This window comes from Hevea brasiliensis, chromosome 2, assembly GCF_030052815.1.
Source record: "Hevea brasiliensis isolate MT/VB/25A 57/8 chromosome 2, ASM3005281v1, whole genome shotgun sequence".
NCBI classification, from domain to species: domain Eukaryota; kingdom Viridiplantae; phylum Streptophyta; class Magnoliopsida; order Malpighiales; family Euphorbiaceae; genus Hevea; species Hevea brasiliensis.
This window is the reverse complement of record NC_079494.1, coordinates 66,571,281-66,583,292: the sequence shown is the minus strand read 5'-3', so window position 1 is coordinate 66,583,292 and position 12,012 is coordinate 66,571,281. Positions and strand designations below refer to the sequence as shown.

The window sequence follows — 12,012 nt, the reverse complement described above, 5'->3', positions numbered from 1 at the left end:
CTTATTGTGGGTGGCAAGTTGGTCCATTCTGGAAGCTAGATATTTGATCATTTCATTTTACTGTTGCTGGGCTGCTAGGAAGCTTTCCATCATGGATTCCATAGTTGACCTTGATTCAGGCTGTTGGGTCTGAGGGAATAGCCGTGGCTGTGTGGGTTTTGTCCCTTGTTCTGAAATCCCGGGGGTACTGGTGGTCTGTACCCTTGATGTTTGTTCATTGGCTAATTTTGAGAATTTGACCATGAAAAATTTGGGTGGTTCCTCCATCCATGGTTGTATGTATTTGAATATGGATGGTGAGGCTGTCTCTGGTTGAAGTTCCCTCCATTATTCACATAGTTCATCTATTCTGTGGGGAGTTCATTAAAGTTGTTATGCTCTAAACCTATGTATCCTCCTCCATAGCTATCATCATGTTGATTGTTCGTCCCTATAGCATTGGCCTGCATTTTATCAAGCCTCTTTGTGAGCTGGTCAAATTGAGCATTTATCATGCTTAGGGCATCCACTTTTAGGATTCTTTCTATTCTCCTTGTATTTCCCCTTTCATTTGACCACTCGTAGTTGTGATATGCGACCCTCTCCAGAAGTTCAAGTGCTTGATCCACTATTTTCTCCATTAGATCACCTTTTGCAGCTAAATCTACTATGTTCCTTGTAGAGGGCAGTAGCCCATTACAGAAGTACTGAACCAGGAGCCAATCTTCTATGCCATGGTGCGGGCATTCTCTCTGTAGGTCCTTATATCTCTCCCATGCATCATAGAGTGATTCACCTTCCCTTTGCCTAAAGGTGTTGAGTTCAACTCTCAACTTTGCAGTCTTTGCAGGTGGGAAGTACCTTGCTAGAGAAGCTTGTGAGAGGTCCTCCCAAGTGGTGAATGTTCCAACTAGTTGAGAAAGTAACCACTTCCTTGCTCTATCTCGAAGGGAAAATGGAAATGCTCTGAGTCTTATGGCTTGATCTGAGACCCCAATCATCTTGAATGTGTCACAAAGAGCAAGAAAGCACTGGAGATGGTAGTGCGGATCTTCTGTTGGTGAACCCCCAAACTAGGTCTGTTGGATCATCTAGAGCCATGCCAGTTTTAGTTCAAAATTATTAGCATCCACTGTGGGTCTTGTAACACTAGGTTGGAATCCTTCTATGGAGGGAGCTCCATAGTCCTTCAAGAGTCTCGGCCTATTGTTGTTATTATTGGCCATATTTGAAATTTCTAGATTTCTTTAATCTTGTCCTTCACGTTTCCTCTCCCTCCTGATAGTTCTTAGGGTACTGTCTATCTCTAAATCCAAATCAAAGACTTCTTCCTCTGGTCTTGTTCTGGTCATGTACCAAACCAATCACTTGAGAAAGAATAAGAGAATAAAACAATTTAAATAAAATTAAATAATAAATGAAAATGCCTAAATCAGCTAAATTACTTATCACCTAATATTACTAAAATTAAAATTCCCCGGCAACAACACCAAAAACTTGTTTTTTGGTTTTACAACCATCGCAAGTACATGGATCGCTAACAAGTAATAGAGTAGTGAGTGAAGTATCATTCCCATGAGGAATTTAATTAGCAAGTACTAGGCTACATGGCAATTTTGACTAGGCTACATGGCAATTTTGACTATTTAGGCCACCGAATATAGATGGAGAATGAGTTAAACCTATTTTAGATGCTGAAGGTAATTTTTGAATTAAACTATTTATAAAAGCAATTCCAGAATTAAGATTTCACACTACAACCTTACTATGGATTTTAATCTTATCCATTCATTAGATTGAGAATAGTTGCCTTGATGGAAATTAATCCTAAGATATCCTGAGTCCTTTCTCAAGGCACTCAAGGTGTATTTTAATTAAACTAAACCCTACTTTCATGGTGATTAAATTAATTAAAGTCCTTTAAGATTTATGATTAATTTTGGGACTCTACAAAGGTCATCAGCCTATCTCTAGGTCAGATTTCCTAGGTTCAAGATCTCAATTTTCTAATATTAATCTTTACCTTTCAGTCCTTCAATTAATATCTGCAATCAATACTAAGTGGGTACCAACACATAGCATGCATTAAGAGCACAAGAAATTGAATCAAAGAACTAAACTCAAATCCAATAAATAAAACTCAATATTTATTCATAATAACAATTGAAAATGCTACTCTCCTAACTCCAAAATAAAGGAATTATTCACTCATGGTGAGTTTAACAAACATAGAGAAAATAAAATAAAAGAACATAAAGAGTCTGCTTAGAGAAATAGAACAAAAGAACTAAAGAGGAATGACTGCAATGTTGATCTTGGTGGAACTTCGCTGAGGATTTCCCTTCTATGCTGATGTTCTACTCTTCAAGATGGCTATGGAGAATGCAAGTATGAAAAAGTGAAAACCCTTCTGAAACTCTCTAAAAACCTCTGCAAAAGGGTTGAACTAAAAAGAGCACATTTCTGATGTAATTTTCTGCTTCTATTTATAATAGCTGGTCTAAGGTTAGGTCTTTAGAATCTAAAAGCATTAGGAGTCTATTTGGAGTGTGCAAACAAGAGCTGGAATTCGGATTAGGAAACTGGCTGCCACATGGTACATGGCCCGTGTGTCACTACACGGCCCAGGGCCGTGTAACTTACTGGAGCTAAATGGTTGCATCTTGCATTGGCACAGGAGTTTACACGAGTCTGTGCTAGTTACACGACCTATGTTCTTCTGTTCTTAGAAAATTCTTTAAGCCTGTGCCAGACAGAGACTTACACGGGTCCCCATAGCTTACATGGGTCTGATTACATGACCCGTGTACTTTTGTTTCTTCCTTGGCTCTCTGGCTTTCTTCTAGCAGTAGGTTACAAGGGTCTGTGGCTTTGCTTACACGACCCATTTAATGTGTATCAGCAGCTTTTCTCAATCCTTTGCCCTTTCCAAGTTTCCTTCCGTGCTCCTATGCCCTGGGACTTCACCCAAACACCTAAAATGATACGGAAAATATAAAATTTAGAGCTTGGCAATGGAATTTATAGAAGTTAATGAGATTAATGGTTATGCATGAGATTACTATTCTAATTGCTATGAAATATTATACAAATGTACTTAAAAAACATCTATATAATACAAGTGTATCAGGTAGTGCTCTAGCCAGGGTATACACTATGTAGCAGAGAGAAGAGGCAGAAACATCTGATATTGTGGCTGGTACATTTTCTATCCTTAACTAAAATGTGTTTGTCTTGTTTGACCCAGGTTATACTCACTTATATGTTAGTGCCAGCATTTCTTGCTTGACTGCTGTCCCTTATGAGAAAATGAATTTTGAGGTGTTAGTGACTAGTCCGTTAGGACAAAAGGTTAAGGTCAACAAAATGTATAAGGATTATCCTTTGGTGATCCAAGGACACACCTTCTTATCTGATTTGATTGAAATGCCTTTCAGAGATTATGATATTATCTTGGGCATGGATTGGTTAGCTAGGCATCATGCCATGATTGACTATAGACTGAAGACAGTCACTTTTGGTCTCCCTCAGTATGGTGATTTGGTAATACATGGGGAGAGATAGTTACTACCATCAAACCTTATTTCTATTACACTTGCCAGAAAAATGATCCGAAAAGGGTGTGAAGCTTATTTGGCCCATGTGATAGACTCCCAAGTAGGGGATCCAGCATTAAGGGACATGCCTATAATATGTGACTTTCCGAATGTGTTTCCTAAATAATTGCCAAGATTACCTCCAAAAAGAGAGGTACAGTTCGAAATAGAGGTTATGCTTGGTGTGGACCCAATCTCTATTACTCCGTACAGAATGGCATCTGCTGAATTGAAAGAGTTAAAGGTGTAGTTGCAAGAGTTTCTTGATAAGGGCTTCATCCGCCCTAGTGTGTCACCTTGGAGAGTGCCAGTGTTATTTGTTAAGAAGAAAGATAGTACTCTTCGTCTGTGTATTGACTACAGACAGTTGACTAAGGTAACAATAAAGAACAGATATTCGTTGCCCCGCAAAAATGATTTGTTTGATCAGTTGAAAGGTGTAGCTGTGTTCTCTAAAATTGACTTGAGATCGGGGTATTATCAGTTGAGGGTGCAAAAGTAGAGTATTCCAAAGACTGCTTTTAGAAGTCGATATGGCCATTATGAGTTTCTTGTTATGCCATTCGGGTTAACTAATGCTCCAGCTACTTTTATGGACCTGATGAATACTATCTTTAGGCCATATTTAGATCAATTTGTTGTTGTGTTTATTGATGACATATTGGTGTATTCGAAGAGTGCAAAAGAGCATGATAGACATCTACAGATTGTGCTATAGACTTTAAAGGAGAAACAACTATATGCCAAGTTATCAAAATGTGAATTTTGGCTGGAAGAAATCTCTTTCTTGGGGCATATTGTGTCAGCTGAAGGAATTAAGGTAGTTCCTAGCAAAGTTGAAGCTATCCTTAATTGGAAGCGCCCAGGAATGTTACAGAAGTTCGCAGTTTTCTGGGTTTAGCCGGATACTATCTCCATTTTATTAAGGGATTTTCTATGTTGGCATCTCCACTGACCAAGCTACTTTGGAAAGATATAAAATTTCAGTGGACTGATAAATGTCAGCAGAGTTTTGATGAATTAAAAAGGTGTTTGACTGAAGCTCCAATCCTAACTTTACCTACTCCGAGTAAAAAAATACATTATTTATAGCGATGTTTCTCACAATAGGTTAGGCTGTGTATTGATGCAAGACTGAAATGTCATTGCTTATGCATCACGTTAGCTAAAACCACATGAGCGAAACTACCCTACACATGACTTGGAGCTCGTAGCTATTGTATTTGCTCTGAAGATCTAGAAACGTTATTTATATGGGGAGAAATGCTACATCTACACAGATCATAAGAGATTGAAGTATTTGGGCACACAGAAAGAACTGAATTTGAGTCAGAGGAGGGGGTTAGAATTGATTAAATACTATGACTGCTTGATAGATTATCAGCCAGGAAAAGCAAATGTGGTAGCAGATGCCTTAAGTCACCAGACTATGGCTAGTCTAAGGGTTTCTCCTTTATCTATGGTGCATGAATTAAAAGCATTGCATGCTATTTTGGAGGTTAATGATGAGGGGCAGAAGACAGTTACTTGGCAAGTGAAACCAGTATTGATAGAACATATCCAAATAGCTACACAAAATGATGAAAAATAACAAAAATTGATGGAGGAAACTCAAGATGGCAAGAAACCTGGATTTTCGGTAAATGATGATGGCTTACTACTACACCAGGGCAGAATGTGTGTTCCAAATGATGTAGAATTGTGATAAATCATTATGAAGGAAGACCATGAGTCTCCTTTTGTTATGCACCCTAGTGGAATGAAGATGTATAGAACCGTGAAAGAGCATTATTGGTGAAATGGGATGAAGAAAGATACAGCGGAGTTTGTAGCCAAATGCCTAATTTGTCAGTAAGTGAAGGCAGAACATCAAGTGCCAGCTGGTTTGCTACATCCATTGCCAGTACCTGAGTAGAAATGGGAAAGAATCACGATGGACTTTGTGATGGAACTTCCGAGAACACAGAAGAATCATCATATAGTATGGGTCATTGTGGATAGATTAACCAAGTTTGCACATTTTCTGCCTATGAGAATGGATTATAATTTGGGCAGATTGGCTAAACTGTACTTGGATGAGATAGTGAGACTTCATGGGGTACCGGTATCAATTGTGTCAGACAGAGATCCAAGGTTCACTTCTAGATTCTGGTGTAGTTTGCAAAAAGCCCTTGGAACTAGAATGAACTTCAATACGGCATTCCATCCACAGACAGACGGCCAATTTGAGAGGGTGATTCAGATATTAGAGGATATGCTATGGGCTTGTGTGATTGAGTTTGAAGGTAATTGGGATACACACTTGCCTTTGATTGAGTTTGCTTACAAAAATAGCTACCAATCAAGTATAGGGATGCCTCCATATGAAGCTCTATATGGCAGGAAATGCCGAACTCCTCTGTGTTGGGATGAGGTAGGTGAAAGGAAACTGATTGGTCCATAAATTATTTAGCAGACAGAAGAGAAGATTAAGCTCATCAGAGACAGACTTAAGGCTGCATCAGATCATCAGAAGTCCTACATCGATCTGAAAAGAAGATATATTAAGTATATAGTGGGTGATAAGGTATTCCTTAAGGTTTCTCCTTAGAAGAAAATTATGAGATTTAGCAGAAAGGGGAAACTGAGTCCTTGCTTCATTGGACTATATGAGGTTTTAGAAAGAGTGGGTCCTTTGGCGTAAAGATTGGCACTACCTCCAGAGCTAGAAAAGATACATAATGTCTTTCATGTGTCTATGTTGAGGAGGTATAGATCAAACCCATCTCATGTTCTACCAATTGAGGAGATTGAAGTAAATCCAGACCTCACTTATGAGGAAGAGCCAATAGAGATTCTGGCATATGAGGTAAAGCAGCTGAGGAATAAGCAGATACTATTGGTTAAGTGCTATGGAGCCATCATTCAGGCCAGGAAGCTACTTGGGAGCGCAAGGAGGATATGAGAAAGTAGCACCCACAACTGTTTAGGGATTAATACTAGGTAAAATTTCGAGATAAAATTTATTTAAGGGGGGGAGAATTATAACACTATTATGTTTATTAGTTACGCACATTCCACTGTTTCGGTGACCAGTGTCTACCCGGATAGCTGGGATGTGTAAAACCATATTTAAGTCATCTAGAAAAGCCATGAACAAAAATCAATCACAATTATATGAAGATAAAATGGAAATAAAGAAAAAAAAGCATAATGGGTTAAATGAGCCGAGGCCATAGCAATGGGTGACCATACTGGGAAGTGACTGCGAGCTCAGTTACTACCCAAATTTCACATGGGATAATATGGCACCCCAAGTCTAGGGATAATTGCGAAGCTAGGGGAAATGTGAAAACCACAAAAAGAATTGAGAACATGCTCAAATAATTGAATCAAGACTCAGGAAGTAATCTAGTGTTATTGGAAAAACGGATCAGACCAATAAGGGGCAATTTAGTCAACTCACCCTTAGAGGTGACTCTTGGCCTAAATGTCCATTAAAATGTAGGAATTTAAAATTATTGAAATGGGAATTAAAAATGGAGATATGTGAAGAAAGAAAAGAAAAAGAAAAAGAAATTCTAACTTTAATGAATTATGACCTCATAAATAAGATAATTTAAATTATAATTTAAATTAATTAAACTATATAATTAATTATATGTTTATAAGGGACCAATGAGGACTTAAAGAGAAAAAAATCAGTCTTTTTCAACCACCCAAACCAGCCGACCATACACTCTCTCTCCCTCCTCATATTCATTCCTCCATTGTTATACATTTCAAGCTTTAATTTCTCTTCTTTTCCACCATAAACCCTAAAGCCACTTGAACAAAAATTTACCCTTGGACCTTGATAGGAAACTTGGCAGCCATTAAAACTAAAAAAATTGAAGAGATTTAGAAGTTACAAATTCTTCCCAATAAGGTAAGCTTCCCTTCCACCTTGATTAGTTAAGTAATCTTGGAATTGAGTTTGTTAGGAGGAAATTTAACTTTAAAAAAAAAAAAAAAAAAAAAAAAAAAAAAAGAGAGATGGAAGAAATCAATTGGTATGGTGAGGTAGAAAATTCGTCCAGCATAGATACTTTAGGGTTTGAATTGTTTGATGAAGTTATATCTTAATTTAGAGCTTGTGTGATGTTGGATACATGATGTGAGCATTGATTTGCATGAATTGCATGAGTTTGAGGAGATGATACAATTAGGGCTTATGGAGAGTTAGGGTTTTGATGAATTGTTGACCAATTAGTGTTATTATGCTTCATTATGGTCATTTGGTGACTTTTGAGTTGAGAATTAACATGAATTGATGAATGGAATTGAGAGAAGTGATGGCGGGTGAATTGCTGAATTCTAGACCAATGAGTCCAGCAAAGTTAAATGGCCATAATTAGAGTTGTGTTGCTCCAATTGGTGTGAGGCCAATTGCAGATGAAAATAAGACCCAAAGCAACAATTTTCATGTAGAAACCTTGCCCTAAAACTGATACACTTGAATTGTATAGATGTTTTTAAGCACATTTGTATTCTAAAATCATAGCATTTAGGCAAGTATTTTCATGCATAGTAGTTGATTTCATTAGTTTTCATTAAGTCTGTTGCTAAGCCCTTAATTCCATGTTTTCTGCATTATTTCAGGTGTTTGGGTGAAGCCCCAAAGAATGGGAGTGCAAAGGAAAGCTTGGAGAGGCAAAAAGACAAAGAATTGCTGCTAATACAAAGTACACGGGTCGTGTAAACCAAGCCCCAAACCCGTGTAACTCCCTGCTAAAAGAAAGCTAAGAGAATCGATGAGAAACACAAGTACAAGGGTCGTGTAAGTAGACCCGTGTAATCTGCAGGACCCGTGTGAGTCTCTACCAGGCACAAGCTTGAAGAACCTTATGGGAACAATAGTACACGGCCCGTGTAATCAGGCCCGTGTAGTTGGCACAGACCTATGTAACTTTCTGTTCCAAAACAAGACCACGCAATTCTCCTCCAACAAGTTACACGGCCCTGCTTTGCAGGACCCGTGTAGTGACACACGGGCCGTGTACTATGCTACAGCCTATTTTCTAACTCGAATTCCCCTCATGTTTTCTAATTCGAACGAGACTCCTAAAGCCTTTTGGACTCAAAATGACCTAACCCTAGAGCAACCAATATATATAGAAAAGAAAACATCAGGAAAGGGAGTCGATAACTATCATCAGGACTGCTGCTGAAGGTTGCCGTTGTTGGACTCTACATCAGTACCAAAAGAAGTTTTCCAGCTGAAGCTCCACAAGATCAAAGCTGCAAACTCTCTTTGGTTCCTTTGTTTTATCTCCTTAGACAGATTTTTATTATTTTATTTCTTCTGCATAACTCTTTTTTTATTATTTTTACTTTTTATCATGACATTTGTTGAACTCACCATGAGTGAGTAGTTTTCTTATTTTGGATTTGGGAGAGTAGCTCTTGTAATTATTATTATGGATGAACACTAAGTTTTATTTATTGGATTTGAGATTTGTTTCTTGATTTAATTTCTTGCGATCTTAATGCATGCTATGTGTTGGTACCCACTTAGTCATGATTGTAGATGTTAATTGAAGGACTGAAAGGTGAAGATTAACATTAGAAAATCAAGATCTTGAACCTAGGAATTCTAACCTAGACATAGGTTGATACCTTTGTGGAACCTAAAAATTGGTCAAAGGTTTTAAAGGATTTTAATTAATTTGATCACCATGAAAGTAGGGTTTGAATTAATTAGAATACACCCTAGATGCATTGAGAGAGGATTTAGGATAACTTAGGACTGGTTTCCATCAAGGAAAATGATCCTCAATTCAGTAAATAAACAAGATAACATCCCTAGTAAGATTCAAGTGTGAAATCTTAATTCCAGAATTGCTTCAAATAAATCATTTTGTTTTAAGTTTACCATTTTAGTGTTTAAAGTTAACAAACTTCATTCTGTAAGTATTCGATAGCCTAGACAGTCAAGATTTCTGTGTAGATTGGTAATTGCTAAACAAAATTCCTCGTGGGAACGATACTTTACTTATCACTTTATTACTTGTTAGCGACACGTGCACTTGCGGTGATTGCAAAATAGCGAAACAAGTTTTTGGTGCCATTGCCGAGGAATTTTTTGGTTTTAGTAATATCAAGCAATAGGCGATTTAGCTGATTTAGGCAATTATATTTATTATTTAATTTTATTTTATTGGTTGTATCTCTTTTCTTTTCTCTCAGGTGCCCGATCTGGTTTATGATCAGAACAAAGCCAGAAGAAATTTTGGATTGTGATCCAGAAATAGATAGAACTCTGAAAGCCATCGGGAGGGAAAGGAAACATTAAGAGCACAGTCAAGGAGATCTTGAAATCCCAACCATGGCTGATAATAATGACAGACCAAGACTCTTGAGAGATTACAGAGCTCCATCTGTCTAAGGATTTCAGCCCAGTGTCAATAGACCTATAGTGGAAGCTAACAACTTTGAATTAAAACCAGCATGGCTCCAAATGATTCAATAAACCTAGTTTGCAGGTTCAGTAACAGAGGACCCACACTACCACCTCCAGTGCTTTCTTGTCCTATGTGATACATTCAAGATAAATGGAGTGTCTGATCAAGCAATAAGACTCAGAGCATTCCCATTCTCCCTTCGGGACAGAGCAAGGAAGTGGTTACTTTCTCAACCGACTAGAACATTCACTACCTGGGAAAACCTCTCTCAAACTTTTCTAGCAAGGTATTTCCCACCTACAAATACTGCAAACCTGAGGCTTAAGCTCAACACCTTCAGACAAAAGGAAGGAGAATCACTCTATGACACATGGGAAAGATATAAAGACCTGCAGAGGGAATGTCCACACCATGGCATAGAAGATTGGCTATTGGTGCAAAATTTCTATAATGAATTACTACCCTCTACAAGGAGCACAGTTGATTCAGCTGCAAAGGGTGATCTAATGGAGAAAACAGTGCCACAAGCACTTGAACTTCCAGAAAGGGTTGCATACCATAATTATGAGTGGTCAAATGAAAGAGGAAATGCAAGAAGAGCTGCAAGGGTCCTGGAAGTAGATGCCTTAAGCATGATAATGTCTAGTTTGATCAGCTTACAAAGAAAATCGAAAGAATGCAAGCCAATGCAGTTGGTACAAATAGTCAACATGAGGATAGCTATAAAGGAGGATACATAAATTTAGAATACAGCAATTTCAATGAACCTACAGAACAGATGAACTATGTGAATAATGGAGGAAACTTCAACCAGAGGTAGCCGAACAATCCGTATTCAAATACTTACAACCCTGGATGGAGAAACCACCCAAATTTTTCATGGTCCAATTAGTAGAACCAGCCAATAAACAAGCAACAAAGGTACAAACTTCCAGCACCCCCTGGATTTCAGAACAGAGGTTAAAACTTTGCACAGCCATCACTATCTCTCCAACCTCAACAACCTGAACCGAAAATGACCATGGAAACCATGATGGAAGGATTCCTAGTAGCTCAATAACAACAAACTGAATTGATTAAACAATTGACTTCCAAAATGGACCAACTTGCTACCGATAACAAGATGCTAGAGAATCAAATCACTCAGCAAGCAAGTTCTTCAAGTAAGGCTATTGGCAAGCTGCCCAGTCAACCAAAAATGAACCCAAGAGAGCATTGCAAGGCATTTGCACTGAGGAGTAGGAGAACTCTAGTACAACCAGAGATAGAATTGACAGAGGAAACCATAGAAAAATCTAAAGACCAAGCAGAGAAAAAGGAGGAAGAAGCTAAGAAAGATCAGGAAGAGGAAGCAAGGAAGACAAATAAATTACCATAACCATACCAGCCTCTGCTACCTTTTCCTCAGAGATTTCAGAAAGCCAAACTAGACAAGCAGTTTGGGAAGTTTTTGGAAGTTTTACAGAAACTTTACATCAACATCCCCTTCAATGAAGCACTTTCTCAGATGTCGTCTTATGCCAAATTTCTTAAAGAAATTTTGTCAAAGAAAAGGAAGCTAGAAGACTATGGAATAGTAGCTCTAACAGAGGAATGCAGTGCCATTCTGCAAAATAAACTGCCCCCAAAGTTGAAAGATCCAGGAAGCTTCTCCATACCCTATATCATTGGTAACAAGAAAATAGACAAGGCCCTCTGCGATCTTGGGGCAAGCATCAGTCTAATGCCTCTATCAATATGCAAAAAGCTAGAGATTGGGGAACTGAAACCCACAACAATCTCATTGTAATTAGCTGATCGATCCATTAAATATCCTGTAGGGATACTTGAGAACATCACTATCAAAGTGGGCAAATTCTTCATTCCAGTGGACTTTGTTGTCCTTGAGATGGAAGAAGATGTCCAAATTGCCATCATCTTGGGAAGACCATTCTTGGCAATCGCTGAAGCCATCATAGACATCAAAAATAGACGATTAACCCTCAAGGTAGGAGAAGAAGAAGTGAAGTTCAACT

General features: G+C 38.2%; 1 non-coding gene across 1 annotated transcript; it reads left to right on the top strand.

The window, feature by feature from the left end:
- The first annotated feature begins 708 nt into the window (after nucleotides 1–708).
- Nucleotides 709–815, top strand: LOC131178162 (small nucleolar RNA R71). The gene has a single exon (XR_009147291.1). It is a non-coding gene; the product is annotated as a small nucleolar RNA R71 (small nucleolar RNA).
- Nucleotides 816–12,012: the final 11,197 nt, after the last annotated feature.